The 26841-nt window shown below is 44.9% G+C and overlaps 1 protein-coding gene across 4 annotated transcripts in view; it reads left to right on the forward strand.

Annotated features, from left to right (window-relative positions):
- znf536 (zinc finger protein 536) overlaps positions 1 to 26841 on the forward strand; it is a 429810-nt gene that overhangs the window by 126884 nt on the left and 276085 nt on the right. For 3 of the 4 annotated variants that reach the window (XM_078400451.1, XM_078400450.1, XM_078400452.1), the window contains exon 3: positions 25739 to 25855. The exons of the other annotated variant lie outside the window; for it this stretch is intronic. The gene's annotated coding sequence lies outside the window, so the exon portion shown is untranslated. The remainder of the gene's footprint in view (positions 1 to 25738; positions 25856 to 26841) is intronic. 4 annotated transcript variants of the gene reach the window in all.

The raw sequence follows: 26841 nt of genomic DNA on the forward strand, positions 1-26841 counted from the left end.
GTAACTCCATTATTTTGTGTCTCTCTTCGATGGAAACGGATCCCTTGGCCCACCAAGTCCACGCCGACCATCGATCACCCATTCACACCGGTTCTATTTTATCCCACTTTCTCATTCACTCCCTGCACACTCGGGGCAATTTACAGGGGCCAATTAACCCACAAACCTGCACGTCTTTGGGATGTTTATGGATAGGAAAGGTTTAGAGGGGTGTGGGCCAAATGCAGACGGGAGGGGCGAGTGTAGGTCGGTAATCTTGGTTGGCTTGGCCAAGTTGGATGAAGGGCCTGTTTCCACGCTGTATGACTTTGACTCTATGACTCCATGTGGGATGAAATCAGCGTGCCCACATGGTTACAGGGAGAGCATGCAAACTCCACACAAACAGCACCCAAGATCAGGAATAATCTCTGTTCTGCCAGCTGCGCCACTGTGCCCATTTGATAGAGGGAGAGACAGAGAAGCTTGTGGTGGTGGAAAAGTTTAGTTTAGTTTAGAGATACAGCGGGTAAACAAAGCCACCCTTACACACTAACACTATCCTACACACACATGGGACAAATTTTCATTTCTACCAAGCCAATTAACCTACAAGCCTGCACGTCTTTGGAGTGCGGGAGGAAACCAAAGATCTTGGAGAAAACTAATGCAGGTCGCGCGTAGAACGTGCAAACTCCGTACAGACAGCACCCGGGTCTCTAGCGCTGTAAGCACGGTAAGGCAGCGTGCCGACCACGTTCCTTACAGCTGCAAAGGTCTTCGGGGGACTGGTGTGTTGGAGAATGTTTTTGATCGTTCATCACTGGCAGGGCAGTATGCTTTGCCCATCCGGACTAGCCTTGAACTAATTGGCCATTTGAGAGGGTAACTGAATCAGCCACATTAATGTGGACTGCACATGGAGGCCAGACCAGAAGGGGATGGCAGGCTTCCTGCCCCGAAATACATTAGCAAACAAATTGCCTCCACACAACAGTACAGTAGTTTTCTTGGTCATTATTGACTGCAATTACAGAATTTATTTAATTAAGTGGATTTAAGATCTCCAGCTGCTCTTCAGACTTGTGCACACTCGCACGCAATTTTTTTTCTTGGGTTTCCTGTTTCTCCCACTGGTTATGTATCCATGGCATAACCCTTGGCTTGCCTATTAGGGACGGCACGGTGGCGCAGCGGTAGAGTTGCTGCCTCACGGCGCCAGAGACCCGGGTTCGATCCTGACTACAGGTGCTGTCTGTGTGAAGTTCGCACGTTCTCCTTGTGACCTGTGCGGGTTTTCTCCGGGCGCTCCGGTTTCATCCCACACTCCAAAGACGTACAGGTTTGTAGGGCAATTGGCTTCGGTAAACATTGTAAACTGTCCCTAAGGGGTGGACTAGTGTGAGTGTGCGGGGTGATCACTGATCGGTGCGGACTCGGTGGGATGAAGGGCCTGATTTGGCGTTGTATGCCTAACGCCTAAAAGATAGTGAGCATTTGTATAGACGACATGAGGCAGTGCACTGATATGATTATGACGTACTGAACACAGAACAGTACAGCACAGAAATAGGCCCTTTGGCCCACAGTGTCCATGCAGATGCTGGTACAAATCGAATGTATCACAAAATGCTGGAATAACTCAGCGGGTCAGGTCTGAAGAAGGGTCTCGATCCGAAACGTCACCCATTCCTTCTCTCCTGAGATGCTGCCTGACCCGCTGAGTTACTCCAGCATGTTTGTGATGCCAAGTTAAATTAATCTCCACTGTCTGCACATGATCTACATCCTTCCATTCCCTGCATATCTATGTCCCTATCTAAAATGTCTCTAAACCACACGATCATATTTGCCTCTACCACCACCCCGGCAGCATGTTCCAGGCACCCACCACCTACAGTGGGTTTAAAAACAAATGTCCTGCACATCTCCTTTAAACTTTAGATAGGCACAAAGTGTTGGAGTAATTCAATGGGTCAGGCAGCATCACTGGAGGAACACCACCATAGGTGATGTTTCGGGTCGAGACACTTCTTGAAACGTCACCTATCCTTTTTCTCCAGAGATACTGCCTGACCTGCTGAGTTACACCAGCATTTTGTGTCTCTCTTTGGTATAAACCAGCACCTAGAGTTCTTTGTTTCTATTCTTTAAACTTTGTCCTTCTCACCTCAAAGCAGAGCCCTCTAGTCTTTAACATTTCTCCCCTGGGGGTAAAGATGTTCTGACTGTCCACCTTCAATATGCTATAAGGTGGGGTACTGTTCAATCTCCTTCCATAAGCTGGGGTACTGTACAATTCACCTCGACCCCAATGTGTGCAGACATTGGATTGTGTCTTTGGAACTGGTGCGCTACAATGCTGAGAACTGGGTGGCACGGTGGCGCAGCGGTAGAGTTGCTGCCTTACAGCGAATGCAGCGCCGGAGACTCAGGTTCGATCCTGACTACGGGCGCTGTCTGTACGGAGTTTGTACGTTCTCCCCGTGACCTGCGTGGGTTTTCTCCGAGATCTTCGGTTTCCTCCCACACTCCAAAGACGTACAGGTATGTAGGTTAATTGGCTGGGCAATTGTAAAAATTGTCCCTAGTGTGTGAAGGATAGTGTTAATGTGCGGGGATCGTTGGGCGGCGCGGACCCGGTGGGCCGAAGGGCCTGTTTCTGCGCTGTATCTCTAAATCTAAATCTAAAAAAACTAAATTCTGCACTCAGTATCTTCCACTTTGTTCCACCTATTGAATTGAGTTTGAACTGATTGTATTATCTGATCTTATCATATCATATCATATCATATATATACAGCCGGAAACAGGCCTTTACGGCCCTCCAAGTCCGTGCCGCCCAGCGATCCCCACACATTAACACTATCCTACACCCACTAGGGACAATTTTTACATTTACCCAGCCAATTAACCTACATACCTGTACGTCTTTGGAGTGTGGGAGGAAACCGAAGATCTCGGAGAAAACCCACGCAGGTCACGGGGAGAACGTACAAACTCCTTACAGTGCAGCACCCGTAGTCAGGATCGAACCTGAGTCTCCGGCACTGCATTCGCTGTAAAGCAGCAACTCTACCGCTGCGCTACCGTGAATAGCATGCGACACAAAGCTTTGCACTGTACCTTGGCACATGTGACAATAATAAACCTAATCCTGAATCTGCTGTGGCATGTCATTGGCGTACAGAGATCACTGCCAACGATATATGCCTTTCTTACTTCCCTCCCGCCACAGCCCACTACACTGTCAGGGGATGGCACAGTAGCACAGTGGCAGAGTTGTCGCCTTACAGCGCTTGCAGCACCGGAGACACGAGACACGGGTTTGGGCGGCACGGTAGCGCAGCGGTAGAGTTGCTGCTTTACAGCGAATGCAGCGCCGGAGACTCAGGTTCGATCCTGACTACGGGTGCTGCACTGTAAGGAGTTTGTACGTTCTCCCCGTGACCTGCGTGGGTTTTCTTCGAGATCTTCGGTTTCCTCCCACACTCCAAAGACGTACGGGTATGTAGGTTAATTGGCTGGGTAAATGTAAAAATTGTCCCTAGTGGGTGTAGGATAGTGTTAATGTGCGGGGATCACTGGGCGGCACGGACTTGGAGGGCCGAAAAGGCCTGTTTCCGGCTGTATATATATGATATATGATATGATATGATCCCGACTACGGGTGCTGTCTGTACGGAGTTTGTACGTTCTCCCCGTGACCTCCGAGATCTTCAGTTTTCTCCCACACACCAAAGACGCACAGGTTTGTAGGTTAATTGGATCAGTATAAGTGTAAATTTGTCCCTAGTGTGTGTAGGATTGTGTTAATGTGCAGGGATCGCTGGTCGGTGCGGACTCGGTGGGCCGAAGGGCCAGTTTTCGCGCTGCATCCCCAAGCTAAAAAAAACTGAACCAATGTGAATGGGGCATTTTTCAGATGCACATGTACATTATCAAACTTCATCTTTAATGTACTCGGCAAAGCTTCTTGAAGTAATTGTGTAATCCTATTTACAGTGAAAAAAAGGTGCACCTGAAATATCCTTTCCAAGCATTAACCTTTAGCAGTTGCCTAAGTTACATTATCATTAAAGAATGCATTTAATATAATTTAATTTTAACAGAGACATTCCACATGCACTTTCAAAATCTTGCTGAATATATCTAGTTGCCCATTGACAGGAGAAAGTATGCCAAACACAAGGATGATAAATTAAATAAATATTTCATTTTGCTGTAAAAGCGAAGGACTCTTCAACATCATCATCAACATCAAGGTACGAAGAATAAGTTCAGTGAGCTAATGGGTGAAATCTCCAGGGACGAGGTCTCTCTGGCCTACAATTTCTCCCGAGCACCCTCACATCTCTCATTTGCCACTGGATATGGGGGCATATTCACAAAAATAACATTTACACCCAGTAAGTTTGCGAATTATTTATTCAGTAATTAGACACCAAATGCTGCAGTAAGTAACTCAGCAGGTCAGGCAGCATCTCTGGAGAGAAGGAATGGGTGACGTTTCGGGTCGAGACCCTTCTTCAGACAGGATCTGTAGAAGGGTCTCGACCCGAAACGTCACCTATTCCTTCTCTCCAGAGATTCTGTCTGACCCACTGAGTTACTCCAGACTTTTGTGTCGACCTTGATACAATGTTGTCCACACCAATCCAATATCAATGACATGTTCATCCTTTAACACATTGATGTTGCTTTGCCTTTAGATTGGTGTGGAAAAGGAATAGGTGACGTTTCAGGTTGAAACTCATCGTCAGTTCCTTCCAATACAATTATTGAATCAGTTTGATTGATCGAAAGATACAGCACGGAAATAACCCTACAGAGTCCACACCGACCGTCGACCGCCCGTTCACACTAGTTCTGTGTTATCCCACTTTCTCATCCGCTCCCGACACACCAGGGGGCAATTTACAGCGGGTCGATTAACCGACAAACCCGCACATCTTTGGGGATGTAGGAGGAAACCCATGCAGACACAGGGAGAACATGCAAACTCCACACAGGATCGACCCCGGGTTTCTGGTGCTGGGCACCACTGTGTAGTATACCACGTTTCAATGCAATCTCTGCAGGGTGATTCTTGTTACAACTGTTGTCAATAAATCATCTCGCAGCGTTTGGAGAGTTCCGTCCATCCTTCCTCAGCAGTTTGGGAAAATAAAATCTAATGAGACCAAGCTGATGGGTATGAGAGTGTCTGAGGATTAACCCCTCATGGATATCTCCAGGGACATGTGGTATATCTGTTCACAAACCTGCCCCTTCCCTCCGACAGCCATTCTTGGCAGTGAAAACTTTTTCAAAGGATTCATTTCCGCTCCTCGCAGCAAACCATTCTGCTGAAGGGTGCAAGCCATCTGTGTCCCATCAGTTCACAGGGCGGCACGGTGGCGCAGCAGTAGAGTTGCTGCCTCACAGCGCCAGACACCCAGGTCAATCCTGACCACTGGTGCTGTTTGTACGGCATTTGTACGTTCTCCCCGTGACCGCGTGGGTTTTCTTCAGATGCTCCGGTTTCCTCCCACACTCGAAAGACAAACAGATTTGTAGGTTAATTGACTTAATTGGTTTATTAGTTGGTTAATTGGTAAAATTGTAAATTGTCCCTCGTGTGTAGGATAGTGCTAGTGTGTGGGGGATCGCTGGTCGGCATGGACTCGATGGGCCGAAGGGCCTGTTCCAAGGCTGTATCTGTAAAGTCTCTAAATCATGCCTTCAGCCGCTCCATGTAAATGTTTGACCATGGGGATCTCTACACATGTTGGCATGTTTGTACATGTATGTTTGTACATGTTTGTATGTGTTTGTATATTTGTATGTGTTTGTACATGTATATTTGTGCACATTTGACCATGGGAGTCTCTACTCATGTTTGCATGTTTGTACATGTATGTTTGTACATGTTTGTATGTGTTTGTATATTTGTATGTGTTTGTACATGTATATTTGTGCATATTTGACCATGGGAGTCTCTGCTCATGTTTGCATGTTTGTATGCGCATGTTTGTACGTGTTTGTACATGCACGTTTGTGCATGTTTGACCAGGGAGTCTCTACTCATGTTGGTATGTTTGCATGTTTGTACGTGCATGTTTGTATGTATTTGTACCCGCTTGTACGTGTTCGTACATGCATGTTTGTGCGTGTTACACCGTGAGAGTCTCTACTCATGTTTGCACATCTAAGGCCCGTTCTACCAAACACAACAGCTGAGATTGCGTGCATCTGGAATACTGGAGAGTCCACACGGTGTTGGCATGGCTTCCCCACCCTGTTTCTAGACCATGGATTTACAAACTAGGCTTGCTGTGAAAAACTTACTGAAAATGTAACACTTATCTGCAGAGGTGTAACTGAATCTTTAACAGTATACATATACTGAACCATAACCGGTTTAATAATCTCACCGAGTTCACGCAACTGGGCCACGTATGGATTGCCAATCCCTCAGATAAATATTGCATTTTTTAAAACAGCAGAAATCCATATTTCATGCCTTTTTATTCTATCTTAATCTTGTGCATATTTCAATCCTCATTTTATCTTCTGCAACAAATAGGATGTGCTTTTCACTGTCTGGCTTGCTATTTGTGATTATTCTTCAGTGTGATTGGCTTCTCAGCCTTCTTTAAAACATCACTGTTACAGCAAAGCACAAATTGCTGCAGTTACTCAGTTACTCAGAGAAAATGTTGCCCCTCAGGTTCCTATTAAATCTTCCCACCCCTCACCTATTGTTTAGGGAACCACTGGCACTCTTTCCTCCACTCTCATTTCCACCCAATGCTTAGAGTCATAGAGTCTTACAGCATGGAAACAGGTCCAACTTGCCCACCTGTACTATCCATGTACTTGCCTAACTTTTTCTTAAATGCTGGGATAGTCCCAGCCTCAACTATCTCTTTTGGCAGCTTGTTCCATACACCCACCACCCTTTAGTGTGAAAAAGTTACCCCTCAGATTCCTATTAAATCTTTTCCCCTTCACCTTAAACCTATGTCCTCTGGTCCTCGATTCCCCTACTCTGAGCAAGAGACCCTGTGCATCGACCCGATCTATTCCTCTCATGATTTTATACACCTCAATAAGATCACCCCTCATCCTCCTGTGCTCCAAGGAATAAAGTCCCAGCCTACTCAACCTCTCCCTATATCTCAGACCCTCCAGTCCTGGCAACATTCTCGTAAATCTTCTCCGTACCCATTCCAGCTTATGGATACAAAATGGGATGTGGGCCAGATGCAGGCAATTGGGTGTAGCTTGGTCAGTCAACTTGGTTTGGCATGGACTAGTTGGGCTGAAGGGCCTGTTTCCTTGCTGAACAGATCTATGACTCTACGACCCTGTGCACAGGTAGGATTTAGGGATATCTCCAAAAGTAATTCATACTTCAATCCTTACTAGAAATGAGCAAAGAGGCTTTCAGAGTTATCTAGAAGATCAGTTTCACTTGGCATTATTTTTGCCACAGACACTGTGGACAAAGGGCCCATTCTTGTGCCATACTGTTTTATGTAGCCCTAAATATTTGGTCTGTCCTGTTCAATAATTTACTTTGAGCGGCACGGTGGCGCATGGTAGAGTTGCTGCCTTAGCTCCAGAGACCCGGGTTCGATCTCTATGGAGTTTGTACGTTCTCTCTGTGACTGTGTGGGTTTTCTCCGGGTGCTCCAGTTTCCTCCCACACTCCAAAGACGTGCAGTTTTGTAGGTTAATTGGCTTTGGTAAAAATAGTGTGATTTGTCCCTAGTGTGTAGGATAGTGCTAGTGTACGGGGTGATCGCTGGTCGTCGAGGACTCGGTGGGCCAAAGGGTCTGTTTGCACACTGTATTTCTAAAAACTTACTCTTCTTTGAGGTGGTGCTTCTTTGAGCCTATCTCTTGGAAAATAATAATGCATTGACCTGGCAATAAAAGTGAGAAGTTTGAAACTTGGTCAACGAGGCCAATGAGTCATCTGCCATGAAAGCAAAGGAATATTTAGACTATTTCTAAAATTTCTCCCTGGGATGGTTTCAAAATTCCACCTGGCTTAAGAGATTACACCAATATTTTGGTTAGACTTCAAAGAGAAGCATGTGGTTTTCAGTTGTGTGAGTTTCTGTTCTGAATGTTCCTCATCTTCCTGAGGAGGTGCTGCTTTGTGAGAGATGACGGATATCAAATAAGAAGGAACAAGAACTGCAGAGGCCGGTTTATTAAAAAAAGACACAAAGTGCTGGAGTAATTCAGTGGGTCAGGCAGCATCTCTGGAGAACACGGATAGGTGATTTGGAAGGTTTAGATTTTTTAGATTTAGAGATAAAGTGCGGAAACAGGCCCTTCGGCCCACCGGGTCTGTGCCGCCCAGCGATCCCCGCACATTAACGCTATCCTACACACACTAGGGACAATTTTTACATTTACCCAGTCAATTAACCTACATACCTGTACGTCTTTGGAGTGTGGGAGGAAACCGAAGATCTTGGAGAAAACCCATGCAGGTCACGGGGAGAACGTACAAACTCCGTACAGACGGCGCCCGTAGTCAGGATCGAACCTGAGTCTCCGGCGCTGCATTCGCTGTAAGGCAGCAACTCTACCGCTGCGCCACCGTGCCACCCCGGTTAAATGTTATTCTTATGATTCCCTTTGTGTTAAGTGGATGGATAGAGTATAGGTGGGGAGGATGTTTCCACTAGTGGGTGAGTCTAGGACTAGAGGTCACAGCTTCTGAATAAAGGAGATGAAAAGGAATTTCTTTTGTCAGAGGGTGGTGAATCTGTGGAATTCATTGCCACAGACGGCGGTGGAGGCCGTCAAAGGATATATTTAAGGCAGAGATAGATAGATTCTTGATTAGTTACGGGTGTCAGGGGAGAAGGCAGGAGAATGGGTTTGAGACGGAGAGATAGATCAGCCACGGTTGAATGGGGGAGTCAAATTGATGGACCGAATGGCCTAATTCTGTTCCTATCACTTGTGAACCTATGAAATGCTGGGGTCGCGGTGGAGCATTAAGATGTCTGATAACTCAAGCACACCATCAGATAAAGCAGAAATTGTGATTTTTAAACAATTATACACCATTACTATTTAGTATGTTTAATATTTAATGCCAAAAAAAGTTATTATTTTAGCTTCACGATTTAATTGTATGTTAATGAATACTGTTAAAAATGATTGGCAATTTTATACTTCTTAGTTAATGATAGAAGTCGGGAAGTTGGTTCGCCCACTGACCTCCATTGTTCAGTTTTGACATTACCTTGGACCAGATTACATTGGGATGGTTGTACACTGGTTAGTGACTGAGGCAAGAGGGGACATGCATGGATATGCAGGGAATGGAGGGGCATGGATCATGTGTAGAAGGCAGAGGGCATCATGTTCGGTACAGACATTGTGGGCCGAAAGGCCCGTTCTTGTGCTGTACTGTTCCATGTATTCATAGCGAGAGGATTTGAGCGTTGGAGCAAGAAGGTCGTACTGCAGTAGTACAGGGCCCAGCTGGGACCACACCTGGAGTATTGTGTACAGTTTTGGTCTCCTAATTTGAGGAAGGAGATTTTTGCTATTGAGGGAGTGCAACGTAGGTTCACCAGGTTAATTCCCGGGATGGCGGGAATGACATATGATGAAAGAATGGATCGACTGGGCTTGTATTCACTTGAATTTAGAAGAATGAGAGGGGATCTTACAGAAGCATATAAAATTCTTAAGGGATTGGACATGCCAGATGCAGGAATTTTTTTTGCCGTGTTGGGGGAGTACAGAACCAGGGGTCACAGTTTAAGAATAAGGGGTAGGCCATTTAGGACTGAGATGAGGAAAAACTTTTTCACCCAGAGAGTTGAGAATCTGTGGAATTCTCTGTCACAGATGGCAGTGGAGGCCAATTTACTGGAAGTTTTCAGGGAAGTTACATTTAGCTCTTAGGGCTAAAGGAATCAAAAGATATGGGGAGAAAGCAGGAACGGGGTACTGATTTTGGATGATCAGCCATGATCAGGCTTGTACTCGCTGGAATTTAGAAGACTGAGGGGGGATCTTATAGAAACATATAAAATTCTTAAGGGGTTGGAGAGGCTAGATGCGGGAAGATTGTTCCCGATGTTGGGGGAGTCCAGAACCAGGGGTCACAGCTTAAGGATAAGGGGGAAGTCTTTTAGGACCGAGATGAGAAAACATTTCTTCACACAGAGAGTGGTGAGTCTGTGGAATTCTCCGCCACAGAAGGTAGTTGAGGCCAGTTCATTGGCTATATTTAAGAGGGAGTTAGATGTGGCCCTTTTTGCTAAAGGGATCAGAGGGTATGGAGAGAAGGCAGGTACAGGTTACTGAGCTGGATGATCAGCCATGATCATATTGAATGGCGGTGCAGGCTCGAAGGGCCGAATGGCCTACTCCTGCACCTATTTTCTATGTTTCTATGTTTCTATGATCATATTGAATGGCGGTGCTGGCTCGAAAGGCTGAATGGCCTACTCCAGCACCTATTGTCTATGTTTCTATGATCAAACATTGGGTGATTTTGGAGGGATAATGTCTGAGACTGATCATTCTGGTTAAAGACCTGAGTGGCTTTGGCTTTTACACTAGTAAGGATAATTGAGCGATTCTCATTTGAGTTGATCAACTGTAAACTCTGCAGAAAAGCAGATCACATTGCTATCAATGTACAACGTCAAGTGTTAAACATTTGGCCTGTGTCCTATGTGTGAAACGCACAACACTACATCACAAATTAATGCGGAGAAAATCAGCGCAGATCTGAATGAGACTGAATTTTAAAAATCAATAAATAGAAGATCAGAACAATACTGTTGTTTCCTCCTGTATCTGAAAACCCAGCCACCAAGCTGGGAGGTCGCCAGTCTTCCCTATTTGGAGAATATTCTTGTTGAAGAGTTATGGGCAGAGGCAACATTTTGGTGGATATTTGTTTGAGCATACAAGATGAAACAGACTCAGGCATATTGTGGTTCCATGTTCAATTCACAGCCAGAATCTCACACAGTGATTCCAGCAACATCATGTGTTTGTGCCTAGATTGTGTAGGTATTTTAGTCCAGGCATTAGGAAGAAAAAAAAACCCAACCTATAGTTAATTTTCGATATTTTGATTGAAGAACTTACATAAATTTGCAATTATATTCATTATAATGCGGATAAGTGTGGAACTTAAATGCAAAATGCCAATTTTAACATTAACAGAGCCCCTTTAATTTGTGGCTCAGTCCCTTATTCATCCTTTTGATGAGGAATGCATCTTGCTCTTTCTCTTCCCATCCGCACATCAGTTTTGTATTTGTGCAGTTATTTCTATGTCAGAGGTGCTTGAGAATTTTTTTGTCATTAAAAGCTTGCTCTTTGTTTTTCAATCCGTGACCTAGTCTCTTTAGCAAGTGATGGTTCAGTAAACTGGCATGCAAAAGGACTACAATGGAAATCATGTAACAGATGGAAGCTTCTGCATTTTGCTTTAGTTTTTTTTTATGAGTTACTTTACAAATGATTTTTAAAACAAAAATTACATGCATCACATTGTTTGTGTTTAAAGTCGTGCCCTGGTGATGTTTACAGAATAGATGATGTAAAGGGTATTTTATAGTTTATGACATCGAGTCTTTTGGCAGGAAAGGGGATATTTTGTTAAGATTAGCACGATGTTAGTACCCATGAAATAACTTATGTGTTTCAATAAATATGTCCAGTATATTGGAAACTACAAAGTAACTCAAACAAAACAACATGAGAATGAATTGCTGTTTAGTGAAATCATTTCCTTTTCTTAATCAAAAGATGGCAGATACAACCTCTGAACTGTAGAGCGTTTTGGTGTGTGGGAAACAAAAGTGGCCTTTTATTCAATATTGTCTTGAAAGGGATAAACATTGACAAATAACACATCAGTTAAAATACAGCAAGGGATATATAGAAATCATGGCAGTGAAGAACTATTTAATGACTACAACTTAATGTATCAAGAATTATCCGAGGAATGAGTAGGTTAGGGTTACTCCAGCATTTTTGTGCCCCGCTGAGTTACTCCAGCATTTTGTGACTACCTTCGATTTGAACCAGCATCTGCAGTTATTTTCCTACATAGGTTAAACCAATGATGAACATATGTCAGCACTGGGTTTATATTCGCTGGATTTTAGCAGAATGAAGGGGGACCTCAGTGAAACGTGCAGAATAGTGAAAGGCTTGGATAGAGTGGATCTGGAGAGGATGTTTCCACTAGTGGGAGAGTCTAGGACTAGAGGTCATAGCCTCACAATTAAAGGACGTTGTTTTAGGAAGGAGATGAGGAGGCATTTCTTTAGTCAGAGGAATGTGAATCTGTGGAATTCTTTGCCACAGAAGGCTGTGGAGGCCGTCAGTGGATATATATAAGACAGAGATGGATAGATTCTTGATTAGTACGGGTGTCAGGGGTGTTGGGGAGAAGGCAGGGGTATGGGGTTAGGAGGGAGAGATAGATCAGCTATGGTGGGTCTCTGGCACTGTGAGGCAGTAGTTCTCCACCACTATGCCACCGTTAAATCTTTAAACTAAATTAAACTAAACTAAACCAAACCAAACCAAACAAAAATCTGTGCAAGTTCACGGTGCTGGTGGTAATTTGTGATGTATGGCTTTCCTTACTCAGGTCCCCCTGAAGGCACAGTAAACCCACTCGCTAAGTACCACGGCAATGTTTCCTGTCATCACACTGCTCAGGTTACTGTGATCAAAGTGAAGGAGAGCAGAAAGAGTGGTAATGATGCCGAGCTGGAGTATGGATTGTCAAACATCCACTGGCCTTCAGCTGTGAAAACGAAGATGTCACCACCAATGTAACCGTTGAGTAGATTTTAACAGCACACTAGTAAGCAGATGGGCATGTGTACACATTACTTTATTCTTATTGCAGGGGATGGAGATCGCAAAGTCCCACCAGCACCTTGCACTTGTACACAGCTTAGTTTATTTTGGGTTAGTTTAGTTTAGTTTAGTTTAGTTTTGTTTTGTTTAATTTCGTTTTGTTTAAAGATACAGAACAGAAACATACCCTTCGGCCCTCTGAGTCCACACTGACCATCGATCAGCCGTTCGCACTAGTTCTATGTTACCCAACTTTCTGATCCACTCCCTACACACTCGAGGCAATTTCCAGAGGACCAATTAATGTATTTGGGATGTGGGAGGAAACCGGAGCACCCGGAGAGTGAGAGGGGAAGGGGGAGGGACATTACCTAAAATTGGAGAATTCAGTGTTCATACTGTTGGGTTGCAAGATGCCCAAGCAATAGTTGAATAAGTAACAGAAAGAAATAGTTGTCATTTCCCCTTCATTCGTCACCAATCTGCTGATATAGTAGCATTAGCAGTTGTTTGTGTGGCCTTGCATGGAACTTGCCCAGTGACACACTCTAATGCCTTGTGGAACTGCTGTGGTGAGGAAGAACACAAGGAGACTTGCTTACCTGTGTTTGACCCAATGTGTTGGGGTTTGGAAAGGTCTTGCCCGTGGGACTGGATGTAGCCAGGACTCAGCCAGGATAACCCGGAGCAGCACGGTGGCGCAGCGGTAGAGTTGCTACCCTCACAGCGCCAGAGACCCAGGTCCCGGGTTCGATCCTGACTATGTGTGCTGTCTGAATGGAGTATGTACATTCTCCCCGTGACCTGCGCGGGTTTTCTCCAAGATCTTCGGGTTCCTCCTTCATTCCCAAGACGCACCGGTTGTAGGTTAATTGGCTTGGCATAAAATGGTAAATTGTCCCTAGTGTGTGTAAGATAGTATTAATCTGCAGTGATCTCTGGTCGGTGCGGACCCGATGGGCCGAAGGGCCTGTTTCCGCGCTGTAGCTCTAAACTAAAAAACTAAACTAAACTAAACTCTGACGAAGGGTCCTGACCCGAAACGTCACCCACCCTTTTTGTCCAGAGATGCTGCCCGACCTGCTGCGTTACTCCAGCACTGTGTGTCTGTATCACAGTGAAGGAGTTGAGTGTGGTGTGTGCGTAGCTGAGCTTCTGTGAGTGTGGCGGAGAAATGCTGACTTTGACTCACCCACCCCTCTTCTCCTCGCCCTTCCTATCTTCACGCCAGTCACAGAGGCTAACGCTGGCCCCCTGGGTCAATCTTCAATCCACTTTATCACTTAGTTATCTTTTTTACTGGGAGGTATAAAGTCATAATCATGTTTTATTTGGCCACTCATCTGAACGTTAGCCAGGACTGCCTTGTGAGAGGCCCAAGCTATTACTGAGGGAATAAAGACAAGGAGATTGTAGAAGAGAGAACAACATAGTAGAGGAACAGGCCCTCGAAGAATATTGAAAGACCTGGATAGAGTGGATGTGGAGAGGGTGGGTCCACTAGTGGGAGAGACTAGGACCAGAGGGCCCAGCCTCAGAATTAAGGGACATTCTTTTAGGAAGGAGGTGAGGAGAAATTTCTTTAGTCGGGGGGTGGTGAATCTGTGGAATTTCTTCGCCACAGAAGGATGTGGAGGCCAAGTCAATGGATATTTTTAAGGCAGAGATAGATAGATTCTTGATTAGTACGGGTATCAGAGGTTATGGGGAGAAGGCAGGAGAATGGGGTTAGGAGGGAGAGATAGATCAGCCATGATTGAATGGTGTAGTAGACTTGATGGGCTGAATGGCCAAAGTCTAATCCTATTCCTTATGACCTTATGACCTCTGGCCAACATGATGCCAAGTTATGCCAATCCCTCCGCTTCTCGCCAGCAACTCCCTAAACTGAGTACACGTTGGAAGGAACTGCAGGTGCTGGTTTACACCAAAGATAGACACATCTGAGTTCTGCAACGCCCTCTCTCACTGCTCCCTCTCAGTGATTCCTCCTGTTCTCCAGCTCCACACCCCATCTGCTTTGATCTGCCCTTTTCACACCTTGCATTCTCTTTGTTCCCTTCCATATCTCTACACTCCCTCTCCCCTGACTCTCAGTCTGAAGAAGGGTCTCGACCCAAAATGTCACCCATTCCTACTCTCCAGAGGTGCTGCCTGTCCCGCTGAGTTACTCCAGCGTTTTGTGTCTATCCCCCAAAACTGAGTTTCCAGCTCACCCCCAGTTTGATGAATGCTTGTGGGAGTCACTTTCAGACACGATTAATTTGCCTTATTGTAAAACGTGATCTTAACCCATGATAGGCTTTTCTCTGGCGATTATTCATCAGATCAGTTGTTCATATTTCTGAAGATAGACCACAAAGTGCTGGGGTAACTCAATGGGTCAGGCAGCATCGCTCGAGAAAAGGAATAGGTGATGTTTCGGGTGGAGACCCTTCTTCAGGCTGAGAGTCAGGGCAAAGGGAAACGAGAGATTATAGACGGCACGTAGAACATATGAACGAAAGAGACGCAAAAAAGGAACAATGATCAAGCAAAGGTGGAGAACATAATGGTCCATGGTTGGCTGTGGGGTAGGTGATAGTGATCGACGATGAAACTCAACAAGACGACAGTGAAACTAGTAGGACGACCAGGGTGGGGGAGGGACGGAGAGAGAAGGGAAGCAAGGGTTACTTGAAGTTAGAGAAATTCATATTTCATGTATGAATATTCATATTTCTGACTTTGAAAACTTCCATTGACAATGTGTCAATGGAACTTTATAACTGTCAATGATCAAGTTGTCTGGGTTTTGACGTATGATGAAAGAATGGATCGACTGGGCTTGTAATCGCTGGAATTTAGAAGGATGAGAGGGGATCTTCTAGAAACATATACAATTCTTAAAGGACTGGACAGGCTAGATACAGGGAAAATTTTCTTGATGTTGGGGGAGTCCAGAACCAGGGGCCACAGTTTAAGAATAAGTGGTAGGCCATTTAGGACAGAGATGAGGAAAATCTATTTCACCCAGAGAGTTGTGAATCTGTGGAATTCTCTGCCACAGAAGGCAGTGGAGGCCAATTCACTGGATGTGACTCTTTTCACCCAGAGAGTTAGATACAGCTCTTCGGGCTAACGGGATCAAGGGATATGGGGAGAAAGCAGGAACGGGGTACTGATTTTGGATGATCAGCCATTCTTCCTTTGGTTCGTGTCACTGTGAACAGCACTCACCTCCATGTGTGGTCGCTTCACCATCCACAGTCATAGCTTTGTCTTCGCCAGTGCAAGAAGCAAATTCGTTCTTTGCCTTTTCCATTGGAGGAAGCCCTTTGTGACAATAATGCACAATGACGTCTGGCTCACCGTATAAAAATGCAAATTGTGATCTGGGAATTTTTGAAGAAAAAGAATAGAAATTAATTGGATTCAGATCAGAATGAAAATGGTTTTCTGAGACTCTGTTTAGGTCAGAGTGCCATATCTATCAGCTTACTGGAAGGTCAGTTACACAGTCTAACCTGAATTCAGAGTTGCTTGAATAAGATTACCTGATTCTACATATTTTCGCACCAAATTTCCACCACACTCTTGTTATTTACGTGTCCTATTTCAAGTTATTGCAAAGCTGCATTCATTTAGCACAAGAAGTGACTTTGAATGATTAGATGTAGATGATAGAACATTTAATATCAAATGTTTTATTAGGCAGCATGCTGAATGGAACGAGCATGGGACATTGAACTGACACAAGGTGAGAATGCCTGAAACAGGCATCAGGAATATGCATTTCTGCAAAAAAAAACTCCCACATCTAAAGAAACAAGAACAAAGGTTGGTAAAACCTGTGGTAGAGTCAGTGTACAGCTTGGAAACAGGCCCTTCGGCCCAGCTCGTCAATGCCGACCAAGATACCCCAAGTAAGCTAGTCCCATTTACCAGTGTTTGGCCCATTTCCCTCTCAACCTTTCCTATCCATGTACCCGTCTAAATGTCTTTTAAATGCTGTTATAGTATCTTCCTCAACTACCAGCTCGTTCCATCTACCCATCATCCTATGTGTTAAAAAGTTGCCCCTCAGGATCTTAATAATTTTTTTCCCTCGCACCTTCAACCTATGCCCTCTAGTTCTTGATTCCTCTACTCACTGTGCAAAACACTGTGGATTCACCTGATCTATCATGACTTTACACAGCCCAATACGATCACTCCTCAACCTCCTGCGGTCCCAGCCTGCGCAACGTCTCCCTGTAGCTCAGGCCCTCAAGTCTTGGCAACATCCTCATAAAGCTTCTCTCCGCTCTCTCCAACTCAATGATGTCTTTGCAGCGATGAGCTCTGTTCTTCCCGTGGAGCTTGAGGAAAGAATCAATTCTTCCATCTTGAAGATCCAAACGAGTTAGTGCAGCTTTGTTTGCTTGCCTGCCAAAGAATTTTACCAATCTAACTTTGATGTTTATCCATTACAACAAAAGCTTTTCATTGTACCTCATTGTACATGACAATACTAAACTAAACTAAACTAAACCACTGATAATTCCACATGATGTTAGTACCCATATTACTGAATAAATGCCTTGATCATCCTCGATACTGGTGATAGCAAGAGAAAAAAAAAAGCTTCAATTGGTAAACTTAAACCTGGAATGGATAGTAAAGGGGATTTGCTATTTCATCGTATGGATGGAACAGTTGTGAATTTCCACTGGGTGTATGGAGGACTCCTGTTCCCAGGTGAAGAAGGGAAACCCAGTGTGTTAACTCATCATGGATGGCAAGATTCAGGGGGGAAGATTTATAGTTTTTCTATTAATTCTATTTCTATTAATACTCCTACTGTCAATAACCAAGTGCATCATTTTATATTTCAATGGGTTTTTTAATGGCAAATTGGCAGGTTGGTGCCAGAGAATGTATTTTAGTTTAGTTTAGTTTAGAGATACAGCGCAGAAACAGGCCCTTTTGGCCCACCGGGTCAGCGCCGACCAGCGATCCCCACATAGTAACACTGTCCTATACCATCTAGGGACAATTTTTACATTTTACCAAATGAATTAACCTACATACGCTGACCATGTCAGCTGTGTCTAATGTTAGGATGGCCTGGGCTAGAAATGTCCACTGCTGTGGTGGGACAGGGATCAGACTCTCGACTTCATTCCCTTCGTCCCATCCGGCCCTTCGTCGGTGGGGACCCAAGGAACTGCAGATGCTGGAGTTGATCTTGAGTTGAGCTGGAGTAACTCGGCAGTCACTGAGTCTGATGAAGAGTCCTGATTAGAAACTTTGTTCAGTATATATAAAAATACAAATAGACAATAGTAGTGTAAAGTCAAAAATCATATCCCCCAAGCCTATATAGATCGGTGCCTGTTTGGATGGTGGTTGGGAAGAAGCTGTTCCTGAACCTGGACGTTACAGTTTTCAGGCTCCTGTACCTTCTTCCCGATGGCAGGGACGAGATGAGAGCGTGGCCAGGGGGGCGTGTGTCCAAAGATGCACCACTTTTTGACTGAAGAAGTTTAGACAATAGACAATAGGTGCAGGAGGAGGCCATTTGGGCCTTCGAGCCAGCACCGCCATTCAATGTGATCATGGCTGATCACTCTCAATCAGTACCCCGTTCCTGCCTTCTCCCCATACCCCCTGACTCCGCTATCCTTAAGACCTCTATCTAGCTCTCTCTTGATTGCATTCAGAGAATTGGCCTCCACTGCCTTCTGAGGCAGAGAATTCCACAGATTCACAACTCTCTGACTGAAAACGTTTTTCCTCATCTCCGTTCTAAATGGCCTACCCCTTATTCATAAACTGTGGCCCCTTGTTCTGGACTCCCCCAACATTGGAAACATGTTTCTCCTTATGTCCAGTCCAAATGCCTGTAGTGAGATGACAGCCCATATTTGTAATGTTCTCAGTGGGGGAAAGAGCTCCCAGCACTTACCCTGCCGTACCCATTGAGAAATCTCCACGTTTCAATCAGACCACTGTTTCTCCTAGATGTAAGGAACATGGAGCCCCTGAATTGAGTGTTCACCAATGAACAACTTGCCCCAACTACTGTCCTGGAGCGGTGGACCATGTTAAATCAGACATGACATCTCGTTATGTTAGCTTTGTTTAATGTTTTCACAAAAAATACATTGGAACTCACTGGGTGTTCAAGTTGGAGGTGCAAAAGAGTGTGTTGCTCACAATTATGGGAAAGGAATCTGAAGCACAGCTTTGCAGTGGGGGTGGGGGGGGGAGGGGGGAAGGGGGAGGGGTGTTATTGATGGAGAAATGTTTAAAAAAACCTGAACCCCTCATCATTCCTCAAACAAAGTTTCAGTAATGCTTTTCGTGTGATGGAATGCAACAGTACAACAATCCGGCATTTAAAAAAAGTTAAACATCATTATTTTGGTTTTTGGCCACGTGACACAAATGTTTATTGTAGATGCACCACGGAACCTTCTAGTTTATAAAAGAAACACCGATTGGGCATAAAGTGCTGCAGTAACTCAGCGGGTCAGGCAGCATCTCTGGAGAACATGGACAGATAATGTTTAGGGAGTATCAGTGGAGTAATGACATCAGTGATCCTTTTGGGATCAAACTTGCTGGATGAGCAGGGCAGGTCAGGCACCATCTGTGGAAGGAATGTATGGATGACGTTGTAGATTTTGGGTCCTTTCTTTGCCTTTAATATACTGATTCAACTGCCATCTTTCAGTACTGAGGGCGAATAGTAATGTCTTACAGATGGTTTTCTGGATATATCAGTGGGAAATAAACTACAGAGCATCCTTGAGCAAAAAGCCCAGATTGCTGGAGTAACTCAGCGGGTCAGGCAGCATCTCTGGAGAACATGGATATGTGACGTTTCACAGAGTGCTGGAGTAACTCAGCGGGTCAGGCAGCATCTCTGGAGAAAAGAAATGGGTGACGTTTCGGGTCGATACCCTTCAGTTTGCCCTGCTGAGTTACTCCAGCTTTTTGTGTCTATCGTTGGTCTAAACCAGCATCTGCAGTTCCTTCATAAACACTGATTTTGGCTGCTTCTCACTATACTTGAGATGGTTACAAATAGCCTCTGCAGGAGAACCTGTTACAAAACCCAATCTTCCAACCTACCTCATTGCGGACTGTGGACGTTTTCTCGGGACCTGTTACTCTACAATGCTGACAAACTATTCGGCACTCTGGTATTTTCTCTTCACTCTACCTGTTGTACTTGTGTTTGGTTTGATTGTATTCATGTAGTATTATCTGATTGATTGAGTAGCACGCAAATAAAAGCTTTTCAGTGACAAGACCACAAGAAAATGCAGAGAGTTGTGGACGCAGAGCAGACCATCACGCAAACCAACCTCCCTTCCATTGAATTCATCTACACTTCACGCTGCCTCGGCAAGGCCAGCAGCATAATCAAGGACCAGTCTCATCCCGGTCACTCCCACTTCTCCCCTCTCCCATCGGGCAGAAGGTACAGAATTGTGAAAACGCACGCCTCCAGATTCAGGGACAGTTTCTTCCCAGCTGTTATCAGGCAACTGAACCACCCTATCAACAACTAGAGTGAGGCCCTGAGCTACTATCAATTACATTGTCTATCTTTAATCAGACTTTACTGAAATTTATCTTGCACTAAACATTATTCCCTTTATCCTGGGTCTGTACATGATTGTAATCATGTATAGATTTTCCGCTGACTGGTTAGCATGGAACAAAACCTTTTCACTGTACCTTGGTACACGTGACAATAAACTAAACTGAACTAAACAAAACAATGTTCAAACTAAATCTAAAAATGCTGTGCGTGAGTGGAGATTACCAAAGGCCAGCCCAGCTGGGTGATGAGAAGACCAAAGACCCTGTGTGATGGCGATCTTTCCTCTGGGTACCACTAGCATTGCCACTGGGCTGACTCAGTACTGTCACTGCACGGTGCCACAAGACATTGCCAACTCCCCATCTACGGCCTTGTCCCTTGCCTTAAGATGTTCACAGTATCTCCGTTATTGCCCATTGCAACTCATACACTTTCTTTGTTGAGGGGCAAGTCTTAATAGCAAACATACATTTCCACCTGGGCAGCACGGTGGCACAGCGGTTCAGTTGCAGCGCCAGACACCCGGTTTCCATCCGGATTGCGAGTGCTTATCTGTACGGTTTGTCCGTTCTCCCTGTGACCTGTGTAGCTTTTCTCCGGGTGCTCCGGTTTCCTCTCACGCTCCAAAGACGTACAGGTTCGTAGGCTAATTGGCTTCTGCATAATTGTAAATTGTCCTCAGATCGTGTAGGATAGGGGATCGCTGGTCAGCGTGGACTCGGTGGGCCGAAGGGCCTGTTTCCGCGCTGCATCTCTAAACTAAGCACTGGGTACAGATCCCCCAGCAAGCAGTACGGTACAAGAGAGCGATGGATGGTGCTGGTGGGGTGATTATTCCAGCGCGGAGGGAAACAATGTTCTGTGTTCCTCGTGACCAGAAGAGTGGGCACTTAGTCCAAACCTGCCATCTGTTCTGCACCCAAAATTGGCAAAAACACATCGCTCTGCAAATACTGATCATTCCCATTCCAAAATCAAGTCATTATTCTTAAGGATAGAAAAGCAATGCAATTACCGGCTGATAAACCAACCTGACTCTTTGATGGGATTTGTAGTATTTTGCTGGTTTCACTGCTGGCACGTGTAAGTGTGGGCAAATGCCACTCTGTGTGCCCTGTGCTCCTTACCACAGTGCCACCCGACTCACCGTGGGCCACGTAGAGAGGACCACAGAATAAATAGACTTCCCTGTCAAATATTCTTCTTTGGAACATGGAACAGGAACAGGCCCTTGGCCCACAATGTCCGAGCTGAACATAATGCCAAGTTAAACTGGCAGCACGTTCCAGGCACCCACCACCACCCCTGGCAGCGGGTTCCAGGCACCCACCACCACCCCTGGCAGCACGTTCCAGGCACCCACCATCACCCCTGGCAGCGGGTTCCAGGCACCCACCACCACCCCTGGCAGCGGGTTCCAGGCACCTCCCCTCCCCTCCCAGACCTGCCGTTGTGCACTCTCACTCTATACTCAACCTCATTTGCTGATTCCGTTATTGAGCTTCAAAGTTCACGTGCACGACTCTAACATTGCACTAAAATCTTGCTCCGTGCTGCTGCTTTGCACTCCTCATTATGTATATTGTACCATTACTGTGTGAGACTCTGTGAGTTTCATGTGAATTAGGAATCTTGCTGCACCCTGGTGTATATGATAATAAACTAATCTAATATAATCTAATCTACTTTGAAGCTCTGTCATCGGAAGAGATGACCAGACAGAGAGTGGATATGCACAAAGCCTCCTTGCAAAAGGACATATTTGCATTGTACAACACAGGGTGCTGGAGTAACTCAGCGGGTCAGGCCTCCTCTGTGGAGAACATGGATAGGTGATGTTTCACAGAGTGCTGGAGTAACTCAGCGGGTCAGGCAGCATCTGTGGAGGACATGGATAGGTGACGTTTCACAGAGTGCTGGAGTAACTCAGCGGGTCAGGCAGCATCTCTGGAGTACAAGGATAGGTATCCTTTCGGGTCGTGAGTCTTCTTCAGACACAACATGAAACGTTGCCTATCCATGTTGTCCAGAGATGCTGCCTGACCCACTGAGATACCCCAGCACTCTGTGTCATTTATTTGAAAAGCAGCATCTGCAGTTGCTTGCACCTACACGTCCCCATTGACTTGTGTGAAGCACGAGTCCCATTAGCTCTGATGATGGAGAAGGTGGCTAACATTGAGGTTGCAGGGAAGCACTGTGTATGTGACAATTCACACTGCCCTTGGTCATGAACCACCCACCTGTCCATCCTATCAGGCATCTCACGTCACATCTGCAAAAGACTCTGGAGTTCCCTCTTCATTTGTCAGAGCCCACAGAACCAGAGTGGACCCCAGGGAACTCTCAGAGTGTCGGAGTATCACAGCTGGTCAGGCAGCATCTCGGGAGAACATGGATAGGTGACGTTTCACAGAGTGCTGGAGTAACTCAGCGGGTCAGGCGGCATCTCTGGAGAACATGGATAGGTGATGTTTCACAGAGTGCTGGAGTAACTCAGTGGGTCAGGCAGCCTCTCTGGAGAACATGGATAGATGACTTTTCACAGAGTGCTGGAGTAACTCAGTGGGTCAGGCAGCCTCTCTGGAGAACATGGATCGGTGATGTTTCACAGAGTGCTGGAGTAACTCAGTGGGTCAGGCAGCCTCTCTGGAGAACATGGATCGGTGATGTTTCACAGAGTGCTGGAGTAACTCAGTGGGTCAGGCAGCATCTCGGGAGAACATGGATCGGTGATGTTTCACAGAGTGCTGGAGTAACTCAGTGGGTCAGGCAGCATCTCGGGAGAACATGGATAGGTGATGTTTCACAGAGTGCTTCAGACCCAACATCTCCTGTTCTGAAGAAGGGCCCTAACCTGAAACGTCACCGATCCATGTACTCAAGGGATGCTGCCAGACCCTCTGAGTTACTGTGGAATTTTGCGTCTTTGCTTGGTAAACCAGCATCTGCAGTTCCTTGTGTCTACAGAGTGGAATGCAAGTCGCCCTGAGGATTCCCTCGGAAGAAGAGAGAACTTGTGAAACCAGAGCTACCTGATGAAGCTCCTGCAACGTTAGATGCATGCTCAAAGAACATTACAGAACAAAGTCACGGCAATCAATGCAGACTGGGCGAGGTGCAAACCCCTGGAAACAAACATCACTTTAGAAACACCAGAAATTTGCTAAAGCCTGATAGACTTCATATTGTAATTTCCTGAGTGATTTATTGTTCTTGGTTTGAACAGAATGGATTGCATTTGAAATATATCAAGCATACCAAACTGGGAGCATTAATACTTTAATAGATTTCAACCTAGAATTCTAATCCATGGCTGCAATCGATCTTGTTAATTTTAGAATGCAGGTGAGGATAATGCTGGAATTACTCAGAAGGGAGGAGGAAGGGGGGGGGGGGGGGGGGAGGAGAAGTAGAGGGGGGGGGTGTTCACAGAAATGTCTACACAGTGAGTTGCTCCACAATTTATTTTAAGTAAATGGTGCTAAAGCCTCTGAATACCAGGGCCAGCCATGCTCTGAATAGCAAGTGTCATAAAACTTAATGCAATTTATCAGTGCGTCTGGACATTCTGATGTGAGAAAATAAGACGGGATGCTAAAGATTTTGTTTTCATTAAAGCTCAAAGCACAGTGGTGGCACATTTGAGTAAATTTGGGTTTCATACCACAGATGTAAGGCTGACCCTTTCACAGAAAGATGCCTATAAAACCTCGCACAATCATTTATTATGTGTGTTTCTATTAGTATGTAACGCTGTTCACCCTCTGTACACAATACTGCCTCGTATCTACCCCTCATGCCTCTGAATGCCTGCGTCCAGGAGCTGGGAAGCTGGTCACTAATGCATTATCATATACAGGGTGGTCGCCGGGCTTTGGACAAAAGACCCTTGACTACAGTTTAATGTTATGCTGCGGAGAAGTGAAAAATAAAGGCAGAGGATAAAAAAATGGCATCTGTTCTTCACAATGCACTCATGCACAAACCTGAGTCTAAGACATATGACATTCTGGCTGCAAAGGAACACAACGCGGGCATCCTTTATAACCTGCTCCACACTGCTGCATTTTCCAAATGCTATTAAGTTATCGATTTACACAGCCTCATGATGATGTCATCTATAAGAAAGAGAATGCAGATGACAGTGAGAAATACTGTGGTGATAGTGACCTTGTTACAGCGTCGCTGGGAACGCTGTCAGGTTCATTTCTGGTGTAGTATTTCAGAGATGCACTTTTAAGGTTATATCTAGTTACGGTGCAGAGTATTAATGCAGTAAAGGGTTCAATGGCAATTCACATATAGGTCAATGAAATGTACTAACATCTGCTCTCTGTTTACCATTTGCATATGGTATTCATATGTTAATGATGCCTGTTTTATACACTAGTAACATATTTATGTAAATAACTTGGACGTGGATGAGTTGTGATCGTCTTTGATTATCACTGGGGAAAGAATTGGAATAAAATGGAATCTAAATTTGTGGTTTGCATGCTTGGGCTTCAAGCACATTTCCTTTCAGTTTAAAGTAAAGGCTGCCGTGGCAGAGTGTAGCTCTGATTTGTACACGGAGATCCTGGGTGAAAAAGCTGCCATTCCAAAGGAGCTTAAAGCCTCATAAATCAATAATGACACAGATGCACGGCTGATAATCTATTTAGAATGCCTGATAGCAAATATTGTCGTTGAGATGATTAGAACGGCCACTGTTTTAGCAGCAAGCTTTTCCCATTTAACTTGGACAGAACTGAGCAAAAAAAAAAGTACTTTCACTTTTGTTGGAGTTTGTGTTGACTGGGCGTGAGTGTGGGGGAGAGAAGAACAAAGGGCGAATGAAACCCCTTCTGATATCATGATATCAATCCCGGGTTAATACAACATATATATATTTTTTAAAAGCTCTTACATCGAATAGTGTCGTCAGGTGTAAGGAGCATTGAAGGTTGTTTCTTTTGTCAGTCTTTAGACTGATTTAACATGAGAAGTGGGAAATAAAGAGGAGATTGTCAGAAATGGCAGCTGCCTGGAATCCTGATAAATATAAGCCTTATTGATCTGATGAAAATGAAAGATCCCAGTGCTATGCAGTATTTAGCTTCTGGTCTCAAACACGTCACCAGTGGCCTTGCTTGAGGTTAGATTTTCATTCTCACTTGCTAGATTTTATTTCATCTTTAACCTTTTCAGTTGAATTTCCTTGACCTCTGAATATTGCCTTTTTTTTTCGGGGGCTTTTTTAAAAATATTGCTGTGATTTGAAGAATTTGTTGCCGTTCACTTTAAATCATACCTTTCATGTGTCTTTCTATTCAGTGAGAGCGAAGTGAAACCTGTCAAAAACCTTCGGCGTGCTGAGCCCAGCTTTCCAATCACTGGTGATCTCCAACCAGTCAAACTGTCCTAACACAAGTATGCAGTCCCCTTTCTAAGGTAAGACTTCTGTCCTCCAGTATGTCTATGTTTATATGTGAATGAGCCAGAAAAAAGACTAGCAAGCCAGTGAAGTTTTATGTGGTAGAACTCTGGATAAGGAAGGAATTATTACATGTGGATGCTAAGGGCTGAACAATGTTAAATAAATTAGCGTGAATATTGGCAGCATTTTAGAGCAAAGTAAGATATTTTCTATGAAAGGGTCCAATTATTTGAAGAGTTTCCTTCCTATGAGTTTCCGGACAATTTTATATTGGACAGTGCGTGAAACGTTTGCAATTAGTCCCTTTCTCTTTCAGAAATTATTAGAAGGATCTCTTTTTATAATGTTTCTTTATATATCTGGCAAACTCTTTAATGCAATTTAAATCAGCCACTGATGCGATGAGAATATTCCTAAAAGATTATTATCTCTCTACCAAGTCGGACAGGGCAAGTGAATTAATCTACAATAACAACAACGGCATTAATAATTTACATTTCGTAACTTCTGCAGCAATGAAAACGATCCTGAAGGACAAAATCGGGCCAGAATTTTACCAAGAAGTTGCGATTACAAGGGATTGGTTTCGTTAAAGGGGTGAGGTTTAAGGAGTACCTTAGGCAGGAGAGAGAACTTGGGCAGGGTATCTGTAGAATGAATTCTAGGGTTTAAGGGCCAAAGAGTTGAAGATAGACACAAAAAGCCGGAGTAACTCAGCGGGTCAGGCAGCATCTCTGGAGAACAAGGGTAGGTGACGTTTCACAGAGTGCCAGAGTAATCCAGCGGGTCAGGCAGCATCTCTGGAGAACATGGATAGGTGACGTTTCACAGAGTGCTGGAATAACTCAGCGGAACAGGCAGCATCTCTGGAAAACATGGATCGGTAACGTTTCACAGAGTGCTGGAGTAACTCAGCGGGTCAGGCAGCATCTCTGGAAAACATGGATCGGTGACGTTTCACAGAGTGCTGGAGTAACTCAGCGGGTCAGGCAGCATCTCT

Source organism: Rhinoraja longicauda, chromosome 6 (assembly GCF_053455715.1).
Source record: "Rhinoraja longicauda isolate Sanriku21f chromosome 6, sRhiLon1.1, whole genome shotgun sequence".
NCBI classification, from domain to species: domain Eukaryota; kingdom Metazoa; phylum Chordata; class Chondrichthyes; order Rajiformes; family Arhynchobatidae; genus Rhinoraja; species Rhinoraja longicauda.